The sequence below is a fragment of the Aethalodelphis obliquidens genome, unplaced genomic scaffold (genome assembly GCF_003676395.1).
Source record: "Aethalodelphis obliquidens isolate GAN/ISIS:26980383/991018 unplaced genomic scaffold, ASM367639v1 scaffold108, whole genome shotgun sequence".
In the NCBI taxonomy this organism is placed as follows: domain Eukaryota; kingdom Metazoa; phylum Chordata; class Mammalia; order Artiodactyla; family Delphinidae; genus Aethalodelphis; species Aethalodelphis obliquidens.
Genome location: NW_020838052.1, coordinates 515198 through 528553, shown reverse-complemented (window position 1 = coordinate 528553; position 13356 = coordinate 515198). Strand labels below are relative to the sequence as shown.

The 13356-nt window shown below is 36.4% G+C and overlaps 1 protein-coding gene across 2 annotated transcripts in view; it reads left to right on the top strand.

Annotated features, from left to right (window-relative positions):
* WNK3 (WNK lysine deficient protein kinase 3) overlaps positions 1-13356 on the top strand; it is a 144954-nt gene that overhangs the window by 61685 nt on the left and 69913 nt on the right. The gene's annotated exons all lie outside the window — the stretch shown is intronic.

Here is a 13356-nt window from a genome sequence, read left to right as displayed (position 1 = left end):
CATTCTCTACATTGGCATCTTTATTCCTGTTGTGCCCCTAGGTTCTTCAGAACCATTTTTTTTCTTTTAGATTCCATATATATGTGTTAGCATATGGTATTTGTTTTTCTCTTTCTGACTTACTTCACTCTGGGTGACAGACTCTAAGTCCATCCACCTCACTACAAACAACTTAATTTCGTTTCTTTTTATGGCTGAGTAATATTCCATTCTATATATGTGCCACATCTTCTTTATCCATTCATCTGATGATGGATGATTAGGTTGTTTCCATCTCCGGGCTATTGTAAATAGAGCTGCAATGAACATTTTGGTACATGACTCTTTTTGAATTATGGTTTTCTCAGGGTATATGCCCAGTAGTGGGATTGCTGGGTCATATGGTAGTTCTATTTGTAGTTTTTTAAGGAACCTCCATACTGTTCTCCATAGTGGCTGTACCAATTCACATTCCCACCAGCAGTGCAAGAGTGTTCCCTTTTCTCCACACCCTCTTCAGCATTTATTGTTTCTAGATTTTTTGATGATGGCCATTCTGACTGGTGTGAGATGATATCTCATTGTAGTTTTGATTTGCATTTCTCTAATGATTAATGATGTTGAGCATTTTTTCATGTGTTTGTTGGCAGTCTGTATATCTTCTTTGGAGAAATGTCTATTTAGGACTTCTGCCCATTTTTGGATTGGGTTGTTTGTTTTTTTGATATTGAGCTGCATGAGCTGCTTGTAAATTTTGGAGATTAATCCTTTGTCAGTGGCTTTGTTTGCAAATATTTTCTCCCATTCTGAGGGTTGTCTTTTCATCTTGTTCATCTTGTTTATGTTTTCCTTTGTTGTGCAAAGCTTATACGTTTCATTAGGTCCCATTTGTTTATTTTTGTTTTTATTTCCATTTCTCTAGGAGGTGGGTCAAAAAGAATCTTGCTGTGGTTTATGTTATAGAGTGTTCTGCCTATGTTTTCCTCTAAGAGTTCTATAGTATCTGGCCTTACATTTAGGTCTTTAATCCATTTTGAATTTATTTTTCTATATGGTGTTAGGGAGCATTCTAATTTCATTCTTTTACATGTAGCTGTCCAGTTTTCCCAGCACCACTTATTGAACAGGCTGTCTTTTCTCCATTGTATATTCTTGCCTCCTTTATCAGAGATAAGGTGACCATATGTGTGTGGGTTTATCTCTGGGGTTTCTATCCTGTTCCATTGATCTATATTTCTGTTTATGTGCCAGTGCCATACTGTCTTGATTACTGTAGCTTTGTAGTATAGTCTGAAATCCAGGAGCCTGATGCCTCCCGCCCCATTTTCTTTCTCAAGATTGCTTTGGCTATTCAGGGTTTTTTGTGTTTCCATGCAAATTGTGAAATTTTTTGTTCTAATTCTGTGAAAAATGGCATTGGTAATTTGTTAGGGATTGCATTGATCTGTAGATTGCTTTGGGTAGTATAGTCATTTTCACAATGTTGATTCTTCCAATCCAAGAACATGGTATATCTCTCCATCTGTTTGTATCATCTTTAATTTCTCTCATCAGTGTCTTATAATTTTCTGCATACAGGTCTTTTGTCTCCTTAGGTAGGTTTATTCCTAGGTATTTTATTCTTTTTGTTGCAGTGGTAAATGGGAGTGATTCCTTAATTTCTCTTTCAGATTTTTCATCATTAGTATATAGGAATGCAAGAGATTTCTGTGCATTAATTTCATATCCTGCTACCAAATCATTGATCATCTCTAGTAGTTTTCTGGTAGCATCTTTAGGATTCTCTATGTATAGTATCATGTCATTTGCAAACAGTTACAGCTTTATATCTTCTTTTCCAGTTTGAATTCCTCTTATTTCTTTTTCTTCTCTGATTGCTGTAGTTAAACTTCTAAAACTATGTTGAATAATAGTGGTGAGAGTGGACAACCTTGTCTTGTTCCTGACCTTGGAGGAAATGTTTTCAGTTTGTCACCATTGAGAATGTTGTTGGCTGTGGGTTTGTCATATATGGCCTTTGTTATGCTGAGGTAAGTTCCCTCTATGCCTACTTTCTGCAGGGTTTGTATCATAAATGGGTGTTGAATTTTGTCAAAAGCTTTTTCAGTGTCTGTTGAGATGATCATACGGTTTTTCTTCTTCAATTTGTTAATATGGTATACACATTGATTTATGTGCATATATTGAAGAATCCTTGCATTCCTAGGATAAACCCCACCTGATCACGGTGTATGATCCTTTTAATGTGCTGTTGGATTCTGTTTGCTAGCATTTTGTTGAGGATTTTTGCATCTATGTTCATCAGTGATAATGGCCTGTAGCTTTCTTTCGTGGTGACATCTTTGTCTGGTTTTGGTATCAGGGTGATGGTGGACTTATAGAATGAGTTTGGGAGTGTTCCTCCCTCTGCTATATTGTGGAAGAGTTTGAGAAGGATAGGTGTTAGCTCTTCTCTAAATGTTTGGTAGAATTCGCCTGTGAAGCCATCTGGTCCTGGGCTTTTGTTTGTTGGAAGATTTTTAATCACAGTTTCAATTTCAGTGCTTGTGATTGGTCTGTTTATATTTTCTGTTTCTTCCTCGTTCAGTCTCAGAAGGTTGTGCCTTTCTAAGATTTTGTCCATTTCTTCCAGGTTGTCCCTTTTATTGACATATAGTTGGTTGTAGTAATCTCTCCTGATCCTTTATATTTCTGCAGTGTCAGTTGTTACTTCTCCTTTTTCATTTCTAATTCTATTGATTTGAGTCTTCTCCCTTTTTACTTGATGAGTCTGGCTAATGGTTTATCAATTTTGTTTATCTTTTCAAAGAACCAGCTTTTAGTTTTATTGATATTTGCTATTGTTTCCTTCATTTCTTTTTCATTTATTTCTGATCTGATCTTTATGATATCTTTCATTCTGCTAACTTCGGGGATTTTTTGTTCTTCTTTATCTAATTGTTTTAAGTGTAAGGTTAAGTTGTTTATTTGAGATGTTTCTTGAGATAAGATTGTTTTGCTATAAACTTCCCTCTGAACTGCTTTTGCTGCATTCCATAGGTTTTGGGTCGTCGTGTTTTCATTGTCATTTGTTTCTAGGTATTTTTTGATTTCCTCTTTGATTTCTTCAGTGATTTCTTGGTTATTTAGTAGTGTACTGTTTATCCTCCATGTGTTTGTATTTTTTACAGATTTTTTCCTGTAATTGATATCTAGTCTCATAGCGTTGTGGTCAGAAATGATACTTGATATGATTTCAGTTTTCTTAAGTGTACCAAGGCTTGATTTGTGACCGAAGATATGATCTATCCTGGAGAATGTTACATGAGCACCTGAGAAGAAAGTGTATTCTGTTCTTTTTGGTTTGAATTTCCTATAAGTATCAATGAAGTCCATGTCATTTAATGTATCATTTAAAGCTTGTGTTTCCTTATTGATTTTCATTTTGGTTTATTGTCCATTGGTGAAAGTGGGGTGTTAAAGTCCCCTACTATGATTTGTTACTCTCAATTTCCCCTTTTATGGCTGTGAGCAGTTGCATTATGTATTGAGTTGCTCCTATGTTGGGTGCATAAATATTTACAACTGTTGTATCTTCTTCTTGGATTGATGCTTTGATCATTATGTAGTGTCCTTCTTTGTCTCTTGTAATAGTCTTTATTTTAAAGTCAATGTTGTCTGATATGAGAATTGCTCCTCCAGCTTTCTTTTGATTTCCATTTGCGTGAAATATCTTTTTCCATCCCCTTGCTTTCAGTCTGTTTTTGTTGCTAGGTCTGAAGTGGGTTTCTTGTTGACAGCATATATGTGGGTCTTGTTTTTGTATCCATTCATCCAGTCTATGTCTTTTGGTTGGAACATTTAATCCATTTACATTTAAGGCAGTTATCGATATGTATGTTCCTATTACCATTTTCTTTATTGTTTTGGGTTTGTTATTGTAGGTCTTTTCCTTCTCTTGTGTTTCCTACCTAGATAAGTTCCTTTAGCATTTGTTGTAAAACTGTTTTGCTGGTGCTGAATTCTCTTAGATATTGCTTGTCTGTAAAGGTTTTAATTTCTCTGTCAAATCTGAATGAGATCCTTTCTGGGTAGAGTAATCTTGGTTGTAGGTTTTTCCCTTCATCACTTTAAATATGTCCTGCTACTCTCTTCTGGCTTGCAGCGTTTTTGTTGAAAGATCAGCTGTTAACCTTATAGGGATTCTTTGTATGTTATTTGTTTTTTTCCCTTTTTGCTTTTAATATTTTTTCTTTGTATTTAATTTTTGATAGCTTGATTAATATGTGTCTTGGCGTGTTTCTCCTTGGATTTATCCTGTATGGGACTCTCTGCACTTCCTGGACTTCATCGACTATTTCCTTTCCCGTATTAGGAAAGTTTTCAACTATAATCTCTTCAAATATTTTCTAAGTCCCTTTCTTTTTCTCTTCTTTTTCTGGTACCCCTATAATTTGAATGTTCCTGTGTTTAATGTTGTCTCAGAGGTCTCTGAGCCTGTCCTCAATTCTTTTCATTCTTTTTTCTTTATTCTGCTCTTCGGTAGTTGTTTGCACTATTTTATCTTCCCGGTCACTTATCTGTTCTTTTGCCTCAGTTATTCTGCTATTGATTCCTTCTGGAGAGTTTTAAATTTCATTTATTGTGTTGTTCATTTTGTTTGTTTGCTCTTTAGTTCTTCTTGGTCCTTGTTAAACATTTCTTGTATTTTCTCCATTCCATTTCCAAGATTTTGGATCATCTTTAGTATCATTACTCTGAATTCTTTTTCAAGTAGACTGCCTATTTCCTGTTTATTTGTTTGGTCTGGTGGGTTTTTACCTTGCTTCTTCATCTGCTGTGTGTTTCTCTGTCTTCTCATTTTGCTTAACTTACTGTGTTTGGGGGTCTCATTTTTGCAGGCTGTAGGTTCATAGTTCCCGTTGTTTTTGGTGTCTGCCCCCAGTGGCTAAGGTTAGTTCAGTGGGTTGTGTAGGCTTCCTGGTGGAGGTGGGTGGTGCCTGTGTTTTGGTGGATGAGGCTGGATCTTGTCTTTCTGATGTGCAGGACTGTGTCCGGTGGTGTGTTTTGGGGGTGTGTGTGACCTTATGATTTTAGGCAGCCTCTCTGCTAATGGGTGGGGTTGTGTTCCTGTCTTGCTAATTGTTTGGCATAGTGTGTCCAGCACTGGAGCTTGCTGGTCGTTGAGTGGATCTGGGTCTTAGCATTGAGATGGAGATCTTTTCCAAAGATCTCGGAAGAGCTTTCACCGTCTGATATTATGTGGAGCTGGGAGGTCTCTGGTGTGCCAGTGTCCTGAACTTGGCTCTCCCACCTCAGAGGCACAGTCCTGACACCTGGCTGGAACGCCAAAATCCTGTCAGCCATAGGGCTTAGAAGAAAAGGGAGAAAAAAGAAAGAAAAAACAAAAAATAAAATAAAGTTATTAAAATTTTTAAAATTTAAAAATTATTAAAAATTAATAAAATATGTAAAAGTAATAAAAGAAAAAACAAAGAGAGAGCAATCAAACCAGAACACACATCCAGCAATGATAACAAGTGGTAAACACTATGCTAAAACAAACAAACAAAAAAACAGACAGACAGAACCTTAGGACAAATGGTAAAAGGAAAGCTATACAGACAAAATCAGACAAAGAAGCACACCCATACACACAAAAAGAGAAAAAGGAAAAAAAATATATGTATCTATATAAAAAAAAGGAAGAGAGCAACCAAATTAATAAACAAATCTACCAATGATAATATACTGTAAATACTAAACTAAGATAAACATAAAACCAGAAACAAATTAGATGCAAAAAGCAAACCCCATGTCTACAGTTGCTTCCAAAGTCCACCGCCTTAGTTTTGGTTTGATTCGTTGTCTATTCAGGTATTCCAGAGATGCACGGTACATCAAGATGTTTGTGTAGATTTAATCTGCTGCTCCCGTGGCTGCTGGGAGAGATTTCCCTTCCTCTTCTTTGTTTGCACAGCTCCTGGGGTTTAGCTTTGGATTTGGCCCTGCCTCTGCATGTAGGTTGCCTGAGGGCGTCTGTTCTTCGCTCAGAGAGGACCCGGTTAAAGTAGCAGCTGATTAGGGGGCTCTGGCTCACTCAGGCCTGGGGGGAGGGAGGTGTACAGAATGCGGGGCGAGCCTGTGGTGGCAGAAGCTGGTGTACCGTTGCAACATCCTGAGGCGCGCCGTGTGTTCTCCCGATGAAGTTGTCCCTGGATCACAGGACCCTGGCAGTCATTATTTATTTTGATGCACCAGCTATCTCAGATTTGGCTAGTGCGATCCTCTTCAAGCTGGTTCTTTTGTACTTTTGTCAGGTCCCCATCATTCTTTGAACTTATCTTTATACAAGAAGATGTTCCAGGCCTATTCTATTATTTCCTGCCCCAGTTTCATAATTGGTTATGCTCAGTGAGCTCTGGTTGAAAGGGTTGTTGTAAAGGAGGTACAGTATCATATTAGTAATAGGAATGATTCAGGTGTGAGGGAAAAAATGGTGAGGTAGGAGAGAGAAAGGAGAATTACTGGAGTGATATCCTTGAGAAGGTGGAAGGAGATAAAGTTTAGTTTCTAAATAAAGGGGCTAGCCTTAGCATAGGAGCCCAGACAGTTGTCCATAATAATATGGGTAAAGGCAGAGAGTATGGGCACAAATGCTATTGGGTGAGTAGATGTGGTAGCTTATGGCAATTTTCTCCTTGTTGCTTTTTTAATTTTCTCAGTGAAGTAGAAGCAAGGTCATCTGAGCATGAGTTTGGGAAGGGAGTGTGTATTAAAAGTTTGAGGATAGAGGAGAAGGTATAGTTTTCTAGGAGAATGGTAGAATGAAAGGAAGTAAGATTGCCAGGCAACATTAAGTACCTACTTGAAGTTAAGTGTTCTAAAGTTCTTAATCTCTGTTGAATTTGGTGCTTCTCTTCTTCTGAGCCTTGGTGTTTCTCAGGGGTTTGGATATTCTTGATTTTCTGGTCCTTTGTATTTAAGGATCCTACTCACCTTTCTGATTTGTTTACAGTAGTCTGCCTCCCTCCAGTCTTGGCAGAGGAGGGGCAGGTTATTGAGGGAGCATATTTTCTTCAGTTGTCACCTGTAGATCTGTCCTTCCTCCCAGGCTACAGCTTGAGTTTTTTGGGCAAATTTCATTGCTGCTCATTACTTAGCACAACAGCGGGTTGGGGGTGGATAGAATTGCCCAGTTGCTCTTCATTTACCTTCCCATTTGATGAATTGATGAATTCCTCAAGGCCACCTCATGCTTCTGGTGTCTGTTGAGTAGGTTTGGTGCTTCCCAAATCACTCCTAACTTTGTAGTAGTTTTCTCCTATATGTATATGTGTTTGAAGCTTTGGTTTCTGTAGATTCTGTTTCCCTATGGATGTGATCTATTGGTTTCTGTTCCTTTGGAGATTCTCCACCATTTACGAGTTTTTCTGAGATGTTATGACTTTATTCTTCTAGTTTTTTAAAAACATCATTTCTGTTGCTTTTCAGAGTGGATGTATGTGTTCATTGTTACTGTATTGAATCAGTCTCTTAGAATTTTTTATCTGCATGAGTAATGTGGATTAACATTTTAAGGGAAAGGTCACTTTGTGATTTTTGTTGTTACAAACATTTATCATTGACAACTACTAGCAGGGGTTTCATTCAGGTTTTTGTTGATTTTTTTTTTTTTTAAAAAGCAGTGACAGGATTGGCCAGATTTCAGACTTTGAATGCATCAGGAGTCATTGAAATGATACCATGTATTAATTGTTTTCACAGATAAATCTACGTGTTAGCATATCTGAGTTGTATATTTGTAAGATTACTCTGGAAGTTGTGATTCTTATTAGCATTTCCTCTTTTACTACTGTTTCATAGCTGATCTTAATGGAGTCATTATAATTTTCAGCTCTGGTTTCTTAATCAGTGAAATAATATATTTGTTTCAGTCTTCAGTCAGGTGATTTTAATTCTAACCATAGTACGTTTAAGACCCATAAAGATAGTTACTGAAGGTATCAGTACCTTTGAGATGTTTACCTTCTCTTTTGTTATATTTCTATTCTTCTAGTGCTTTCAGGACAGTGTAGAAACTATATGAGGAATGGATTCTGTTAATGTGTATGATGCTGATGTTAACTGGCAAAAGATTCTCCAGTGTTTGGTTTGTTCAAAAACATCCACGGGCCTACTGTGTATGCATATGATTAAAACAATCAACAAGTTTATTCTGGTAGAGACAGTTTTAATATGTTATGTAATCACAGGATAAAGGTATGTTTAGCTATACTAAATAATGCCAGACAGTTTTCCAAAGTAGTGGTCCATAATGCATTCTCAGCAGCAATGTCAGAGAGTTACAGTTATTCCACATCCTTATCAACACTTAGTATTGTGTGTCCTTTAAATTTTAGCTGTTCTGGTGGATGTGATGTGGTGTATATTGTGGTTTTAACTTGCATTTCCCTGATAAGTAATGATATTGAGCATCTTTTCATGTAATTATTAGAGATTCAAATATCTTCTTTTGTGAAGTGTGCCTAGTCAACTCTTTTTTTTTTGAGTTGTTTATCTTTTTCTTTAGTCTGCTTTAATCTCAACCAGTTCTCAGGCTTTGTTGTTCTTTACAGTGTTGAAATGCAGAGGCCAGTTTTTTATAGAATGCCTGTCATTTTAGGTTTGACTAAAGTTTCCTCATGGTTAGAGTCAAATCATGCGTTTTTGGCAGGAATACCATGTAAGTGACATTGTATTCTTCTTAGGACATCTTGTTAGGAGGCATATTGGTGATGCCAATTTTGGTGATGTTAACTTTTATTACTTGTTTTAAGTAGGACCTGCCAGGTTTCTCCACCATAAAGTTGCCATTTTTTCCTTTATAATTTACGGGTTATTTGTAAGGAGATATTTTGAGACTCTGTAAATGTCCCTTTCCTCATCAAATGTCCCTTTCCTCATCAAAACTTTCACCCATTAGTTTTAGTATCTGTTGATGATTTTCTAAGTTCATCATTCCTCCTTATATTTATTAGTTGGCCTTTCTCCTTCCTTTACTTATTCAGTCATTCAGTCATTTGTTCATGTCAGTATGGATTCATGAGGCTTTATTTTATTTAATAGAGTGTGATATAATATTATCATTATTTATTTTGATGGTTAAGGTGCCCCAGATTTGGTTAATGGGGGCCCATTCAGGGTGGCTCTTGTGTATTTTTGTCATATCCCCATTATTCTTTGAGCACTTCCTTACTTTCTGGCATAGCAAGATATTCCAGGCTCATTTTGTGCTTTCCCTTCCCTAGCCCTGGAATCAGTTATTTCTCCATGGGGCCCTGATTCCTTTTAGTGAGGAAGGTAATTTAGGAACCAGAATTTGGATGTTGGGTGTGTTTGATGGTACATGGGAGTCATAACTTCTAGGGTTCTCAGTGGACAGATGAGAGTGTGTGCGTGCATGCTTGTGTGTGTGTGTATTTCAAACTGATACCTCCAGCCCATTTTGCTTTTGACTTTGTGTTCTAGGGAAAAAAAAATTTTTGGTATGTTTCTCCAGTATACACCCAACATCTCCACTTTATTGTATAATAGGCATTTCAAATTTAATACGTCCAAAGTTAAACATTTTTTTGCACTCCCCTCCCACCACCACCTGAAGCCTGTTCTTTCCACAGTTGTCTTCTTCTCAGCAAATAGGAACCCTGTCTTTCTTGTTACTCAAGCCATATATCTGTGGCCATCTTTTATTCCTCTCTTTCTCTCATATCTGACTTCAGATCATCAGAGAGTCTTTTGTCTCTTCCTTTAAAATACATCTACAACCTGACTACTTCTCACCACCTCCACCATAATCACTAGCATAATGATAATCATGCTAGTCTAATTTCTTTCTTGAATCATTGCATTAGACTTCTAACTGTTGTTCTTCCTTCTGCTTTTGCTCTTTTATACCCTTTTTCTCATTATAGGAAGCAGAGCGATACTTTCAAAAAATGCAAGTCAGATCATATCTGAACCCTACCCCAAACCTCGCATTGCCATCTCACTCACAGTAAAAGTCATAATACCGTACTTAGTGGCCTGAAAGCTCTATAGGATCTGGACTTCCCTGCCCAACCCTCTGACTTCATGTAGATTTTCTTTGAATTCTGTTGTCCTCTTGAGTGATAATTAAATTCTTTCACAGATCTATAGCTTGAGGACAAGGAGATGTACACTTTCTGTGTATTAGTAGGTATTGATCTATTGTAGTTCCTCTGTGCTGAGGTGTGGTTTACTTTTATCCCCATAATGAGTTCTCTAATGCTTGTAATAATCAAATATATTAAAGACTACATTCTCTAACATGTATGGATACCAAAATTTTTCCTTTCTGTATCCTTGCTGAGTTGGCTTTACTTGTGAGGACTCTTCCTCCTAGAAAGCCAGATGGCTCAGTTAGTCTCCTCCTTTTTATCTCCAATATGAATTCTCACTCCTACCATTAAAACAAATAAACAAACAAACGAAAAACAATGTTAGTTGCTCTCTCCAAATAGCGATAGAAAGCTTAGAGGAGCTGAGACAAGAGTAGTGCATGATCAATTTGCTGGTTGATACAGACTCTCGATAACTCAACTAACAGCAGATATCAAGGGGGAAGTATGAAGTATAAGTCTCATTTGAGTTAGGTTCCCTTTCATGAGGTGATCTCTAGAGAGGTCCGGGAGTGAAACCTGGGTAATGTTTTCTTCAATCCAGTTCTACATGCCTTGTAATTAATGAAATTTCTTCCTAGTTTCTGTTACTCTTGTCTGTCAGTCTTTGTGGTGCTGGTGTGTTTTCATCTTTTTTTTATTCCTGCCTGTTTAATAGCCTGGGTGTCATTATGTGAGTTTATCCAAGGAACTGTGCTGTGTGTGGATCAGTTATTTCTTAGGGTAAATTTCATTATTCGGAATCTTGGCTTGGCCAAAAATTGGGCTTAGATAAGCAATGACTTTATAGGTGCAGGGTTCTTTATAAATATAAAAATATGGAAGTGGGCGTCATAACACAGTGATAATTTTCTTTAATTAAATAAGCAAAAATTTCACTGTTAAACAGGTATATACAACATACATATAGGTTTGAGCTACTTTATGTCTTTAGTTAGACCTGAATTTGAACTCTGGCTCTTTGAATTGTTTATTATGTGATTTGAAGCAAGTTATTTAATTTCTTTTAGTTTAGGTTCTTTTTATCTGTAAAACGAAGTTTTAAAATGCCTCTTTTGCATTTGCAACTTACTTTGAAATGCATAAAAAATAAGATGGATTGATGGATATACATGTGATAATGCAAATATAATAAAATGCAATAGACTGTGGGTGGTGGATATATAGGTTTTCACTGAACAATTCTTCAGCTTTTCTGTATGTTGGAAATTTTTCATAATGTCAGAAAAAATGCCTATTTTGTAGGCTTTTTAGGAGTAGATGAGGTACATGTGAGAAGTGCCTGCCATGTAATAAGTGCTCAAGAAATAATGGTTGTTAAAAGCAACCATTCGTGGAAGAGACATGTTTTGTAGTGTTAGTAATACAATAAGGCAGTTTATAAAATGTTTTAAAATACTTCCCACTTTTACTGCTCTCCTTCACTCCAGAATAACCGAGTAAGAATTTCTGGAATGTGCTTGAGCTTGCATTTTCTTTCCTTCTGTTTTCTTTTGTCCACTTTTTCCTCCCCTATTCCTTTGCTTCCCTTAAGATTATAAAGTGCATCCAAGGGCTAAGAACCACTGATGGGAGGAGGGCAAGTAATAGTGAAGTAAGTAAAGGAGAGAGAAGGGTTAGGAACTAACAGAAAAGCTTCTGTGGTATGCACAAGGGGTCTCTGCTCTTCAGTATTCTTTGGGGTCATTTGTCTATTCATTAATTTTCTTTCTTTCAGTTTTTGCCTCCATCACTTATAGCCTCAGCTTCCTCATTGGTAAAATGAAAGTAATAATACCTACTGCTTAGAGTTGTCATAAGGGTTGAATTTAGTTAAATAATGTATATAAAGTACTTAGCATTTAATAAATGCTCAATAAATAGTGGTTGTTTTGTTGCTATAATAAAAATAAAAACAATAATAAAATGAGAACATTATAATAGTGAAAGGCATTATTGAGCAGCTGTTCCTATTTCAGGTATTGGTTAGGCATTGGGAATATTGTGATAAATCTTACAGATACAGTCTCTTCCCTCAAAGAGCTCACAGTATCATGGGCGAGAAAGATCAAGAAACGAGTTCAATCACTTTGTTATACAGCAGAAACTAACACACCACTGTAAAGCAATTATACTCCAATAAAGATGTTAAAAAAAAAGAAAAGAAACAAGTTCAAGAGAGCATTTTTAAATGCCAAGATAGAGAGGAGAGAATGGTGTGGCCCATGGAATTCAGGCCTAGTTTTGCTTCTCATTTTGGCCTTGTCCTCATTCTGCAAGTGAGTATAGGTACTTTAGTTTTTTTGAACTTTGCTACCTAGTTATCAAGGTCTCAGATATCCGGATATCAAGGTCTCATTAGGAAAAGGGATTGGTACCTGTCTTTCATTTGGATTTGAAGGTGAGGGTTGGGGAGAAATGAGCATAATATACCATTTCCTGCCTTCCCCTTCCCCCTCTAACCTGGTCAGTTCATACTGAGGTTTTTTTCCTGGACAAATTAGACTAGCTTCTAATTATAGATTAGACAATTAACTCTTTAATATAATCACTGTTTAAACATTGAGAGCAAATACTTTGGCAAAGAGATTTCTTTTTTTTTTTTTGGTACACACAAGATTCAACAAATGTATCCAACTTTAACAAATGTTTGCCTTAAAGGAACTTTAAAAAATTATGGTGAGTCCCAGCAAGATGGAGCAGTGCCATGGTGTCCTGATGCATAAATCTGGAGGCAAAGTAAACAAAAGATAGTTACTATGGCAACAATCTGGAATTATATTTTATAACCACTTATAATTATTAACAGGATTATTAATGCTACTTTCTGTTGGTCCTCAGAATCATGGCTAATAGTTGGTTCATCTGCTTTTTTTATATGCCAGCTTCAAACCAAGTTCTGTCATAATATTTCTAGGAGTTTCAAAATTATTATTTGCAAATAGATGCTGGGCCATTTGTAGATGTTTTTCAAATTTAGTGAAATGTTTCATTCTTACTTTTGTCTAAAATAACTATAAAGTTGTGCATTGAAATAATGGGGACCTGCACTGAGATTATCAGATTTCAGGGTTGATAAATCTGTACAAAATTGAATTAATTTTTTTCTTATTACCAAAGCAAGATGAATATAGTTAAGCTTGCTTAACACCAGGTGTATATTCTTCCAGACCATTTTATATGCTTATGCATACATGCAATTTTAATCTAACCATAATGTATATATACTCTTTTACAA